General features: G+C 34.6%; 1 non-coding gene across 1 annotated transcript; it reads right to left on the reverse strand.

Moving 5' to 3' along the window:
* Nucleotides 1-354: 354 nt before the first annotated feature.
* LOC123667374 lies at nucleotides 355-445 on the reverse strand. Its single transcript, XR_006745430.1, has one exon. It is a non-coding gene; the product is annotated as a U6atac minor spliceosomal RNA (small nuclear RNA).
* Nucleotides 446-5,022: the final 4,577 nt, after the last annotated feature.

Genomic DNA, 5,022 nt, shown 5'->3' on the forward strand with positions numbered 1-5,022 from the left:
ATCGATTTTTCACGAACATAGCGTCATTAAATATCAATTTTTTAATTATAAACAGAGCATATTGAACTAGAAACATCTATCACAAACAATAAACATCGTGGTTTTAACGTCATATTCATAATGTCTGAATCAATTAATGGAAATAAATCGAGAATAAACATAAACATAACATAGTCGTAGTGACTGGAACAACCTTTTTTTACTTGGGTCAAGTCCATCATGAATACCCTTCGGCGCGGGGGTGCCAGAGGGTTATGTCAGACTCCTACTGACTAAAAAAACCACCGCGTGTGAGCAGTCGTCTGGCTGAGTAGGGCGAGATGGGGCCGCGCTAGCATTCGCCAATCGCCACCTTAAAAAATGTGGTAAAGTTGTGTCTTCACCAGTTTTATGTGTTCCATCCTTGTCAAAGGGAGTGCTAACCGTCTCTCCTTTCAATGGACACGACTAGAAAAATTTACGCTAGGGTCTTTTAGAAGTTAAGTCCTGCCGTTTTCATAATTAATATTGTATATTTTAATAAGCTTATTGGACTTTAGTATTGGCAATTGTGTACAAACATAACAGGACAAATATCCAGACTACGACTAGTGAGGCCAATACAAATGTTCGTCACAAGTGGGGCTTGATCCACGACTGCAAGCGCAACAGCAGTGATGTGACCGTTATGCCAAAGCATCGTAAAGGTACTTGTAAGCAAGTCGCAAAAGTAAAATCAATTAAATCCACACTATTATTATAAATAGTTTGGATAAGTAAAAAGTTAGATGTTAAAAGTGAACACACTCTGCCGTTATCGTTATATATCGAATGATTACAGTTAAAATAAAAATACGACATATCTTGGGCATTTATAATTGCTTGGCACATTTTTCCAAAGTTTAACATACTCTTGTTTTTCACTCAAATCGGTTAGAAGTAGATAGTTAGCTATCACATTTAAATTATTGAAGTTGCGGGCAGCACAAATACAGGCGGCTGGTCGCATGCGGCCCGCGGGACGTATAATCAACCAAGGATTTAGACAGTCAGGCAGAAAGACAGACTTATAAAAATATGAAAAAAAAATGTTAAATAACTATTGTAACGATTAATAGTGTCTTCAAAAAAATGGTCACAATGTCTTCAATCTACAAAAGGGGACTGTTCTGTCCTATTCCAGCTTCATTATAAGTACATGAACACTATAACGTTAACGCATGTAAAACTATAGGAATCCTCTAGTTTATAAATATAATTAGTACTAATTATAAACGTACGTATATATAAGTGGTATGCATAAATGGATGCGAAATGTAGTCCTAATAAAGCGAGCTTTGCTGTAATTATTGTTTTTATTGTTTCACGTGTTGTATTGACACGTGCTTGTAATACAATCGGACTTATCACTTCTAACTGTAATCTAGTGGTCTAGTTACTTTACCTAGTTAGCATACCGATCAAGCTTCTACCTTATCATCCGATGTTGGAATAATAGAAAATATTACTTGAGTAAGTATTAAATGAGTATTATTCTGTATTTTCTTAAGACGTAATTCTAGCACTCAACAATTATATTGTTACTAGCCGACCCTGCAAACGTTGTTTCGCCATATATGTTATTAACCCTCTTATCCCCTTCCTCTTATAACTTAGGGTTATAAAAAATAGATGTTGGCCGATTCTCAGACCCACCCGATAAGCACACAAAATGTCATAATTCGGTCCAACCGTTTCGGAGGAGTATTGTAATACAATTGTGTGTAATACAATTGATGATGATTGATGTAATACAATTGCTCTACTATCGTGGTGCGTGAAGGAGACTAAGCACCGACAGTCTCGGGTTCGATTCGCGCTCAGGGTGGATATTTGTATTTGTACAAATATTTGTTTCCGATCTGGGTGTCTGTCCTCGTGAATCTCCCCATCGTACTTCGTACAACTTGCACGTAAAACTGTCAGCCCCAGTTAGCAATAAATACTGATAGAGATCGTTACATAGAAGGGAATATTTCCACCAATTTTCTACATGGAAATAGAGACCCATGCTGCTGGGCATAGATCTCAGGACATATCAGGCTGAATCGATCAATAGTAATAAAGATCTCATACTCGACGCCACCTAGTATGTATTACTTCTGTGTTGGGGGTCAGGAAATACACACAATATAAAGATAAATAACGCCTAAACCGTGACAAACATCTGAATATCACATTTGTCATATATTTCTCTATAAAATCTCAATTTTCTTACAAACGATCTGATTTTTATCTCACTTATTTTTGTTTCAAAGTAAACAAACGTCTCACAGTCAACGATCCCCAGAAGGATATGAATCCTGTGTCATGTTGCACAAGCACAAATGGAAAACCACGACAAACATTTACATAAACTATACAAATGGTTCTCTTGTGCGGATATCGAAGTCGCTACTGCCACTAACTGTGACCACTTAGCCAAGTAATCTATAAGTGGCTAATCCAATATTCTCCTTTACCTATGCATTGCAATTTTTACACATTATCTATCATGAACTTTAAAAATAAAGTACTAGGTATATAAATATGTAAATATAATAATAATAAATATTAGTATAGAAAAACTGCTATGTGGTTACGACAATAAAGAATATACCCCCATTTTTCCCGTGGATGTCGTAAGAGGCGACTAAGGATAACATAGTTCCACTACCACCTTGACACTGTTTAATCCTACCGATGGCGGGATAACCATCTAACTGCTGGCTTTGAAATACACAGGCCGAAGACGGGCAGCAGCGTCATCGGTGCGACAAAGCCAGCCCATCGGTCACCAACTCTTCTTCCCAGCGTGGTGACTATGGGCACACATGAGTTCACGCCATTTTTGGCGCAAACTTGGGTAGGCCTATGTCTAGCAGTGGACTTCGATAAGCTGAAGTCATGATGATGATGATGATGAGTATAGAAAAAATTAACTGATAATACTCAGACTACTATTTCATGCATTGATCTTCATATTAATTTCGTGTTTCATCCTAAAATTATTTATATGAATTTAATTCAATTTTGCCAACCCTTAATTAGGACGAAACGATCACAGTAATATGGTTTAAATACCATGATTATTATAAACAGACTGCAACGTATATTATCATAAAGTCAACGACCCGCTAAGGTCAGTCGGAAGGAATTCCGGAAATACGCACAATGCTATTGACGTAACATTTAAAAAATAAACTTCCAAAGAGAATGTCAGCAAAGCGGAATTTTTACGGAAAGTCATACGTCAAGACAGTGTTTAATGGAGTCAATTAAGATCATACTGTTGTCTGTACATGATAACAATGATATACCATTCAATTCTGTCATTAATGACTTCCGATTGTACTCATTTATATCAACGAAAACGGAACGTTGTGAAATACGTCATTTTTGGATTAAATTTGGTGACACGAAATTATCGTATAGACTTTGAATGGACCATAGCACAGTATGAATCGAGTTCATACATCAACGTTACAGATAAGCAATTTAACAACAGACATTTATAGGATTCGCACTAATTTCTATTTTTATTTTCTCGAACCTTAATTTTTTTTAATTAGCAGTTTTGACTTGATAACGTCTTATAAATCGATGAACACCGGCTGCACGCACGAAAACGTGTCACGTTCCGTCTGAATCTGGCCGCGCAAGCGAGAGCGCGGAACAAGCGATAGAGAGGCAGGATTGGCTTGTGACACAATTATTTCGCGACTCTGACACTCTTTTCTCGCGTGACGTCAGAGCTAGCAGTTCGAAATAATTCAGTGATAATAATTATTTAATTCAATTCATAAAAGTATGCAATTTATCATAAATATTTCTTTAAGACGCTATCACATAAAACTATCTTAGATAAATAACTACTTTGTCATTAATCTTTACAGACAACCGATTTATTTTTTCTTTAAAGTAGTTGAATTTTCAAATTGATAAATTATATTTTCTCAGTTGACACGGAAACGTTCTCAGTAGAATATATTTCTACTAAAATACTGCTTCCTTGTCCAAAAATCAATGTATTATTAAAAAATAAACTGTTAATTATATATCTTTTGTAACACAAAGTAAATTGAATGTATCAAAACTATTTATATCCCAAGCAGTAAGTTAATTAATAAATAAGGTATAGTATTTTTATGCGTATATATGTATATATGTGTATATATGTATATGTATGTGTGTATGTATATATGTTTGTATGGATGTATTGTGCTGTATATGTATGTGTTTTTGTACTCGATAGTTGATATTGTTCTAGGTGACACTAATTATCACTTCTCTGTGTACACTTCCCTACCGCTTTCACTACGCTGTGTCCTATATGCCCAAAGGTTGTCTGGAAGCGATCGCTACTCTAGCGATAAGACCGCCTTTGTACACTGTTTTTTATTTGTAATATGTGATTGTGTTGATTGTTGTTGTGTACAATAAAGAGTATCTACCTACAATATGTTAGTTAAAATCCTTATTTAAGGTCTCAAAACTAAAGAAAATTTTAAAAGATGGAATTCGTTACGATAAATTAAACATTTTAAAACATTTTAGTTGCTCCTTACTATATCACTTACATGCTAAAATATAGGATACGTTCGATTTTTTTAATAATAAATAAATATCATACAAGTTTATAGAAACGCGAGTCAGAGAGAGAGTAGTCAACATTTTATTGAAACAGAAAGCCTACCAGCTGAGGTGCCTACTGAATGTTTTATATGTATTAATATATGTTGATAAGTATTATTAAGTTAAACTTTATGAGTATAAACGAGAAACAATTAACACAAGTACAACGTCATATATCCATTATTCCTCATAAAACAACTCACGTGAATGACTTAATTTGAATTGAAGGAATACTCGTGATATTCAACTATTTTAATAAACTTGTTTTCGATTTTCAAATGAAATTCTTAGAATCTTTGTGATTTGAAACTCGATAAAACAAAAAAAATTCGGTTCGATAAAGAAAAGACACATAATTATACAGCAGAAAAGGATATAAAATACACACAC

Source organism: Melitaea cinxia, chromosome 2 (genome assembly GCF_905220565.1).
Source record: "Melitaea cinxia chromosome 2, ilMelCinx1.1, whole genome shotgun sequence".
Lineage (NCBI taxonomy): Eukaryota > Metazoa > Arthropoda > Insecta > Lepidoptera > Nymphalidae > Melitaea > Melitaea cinxia.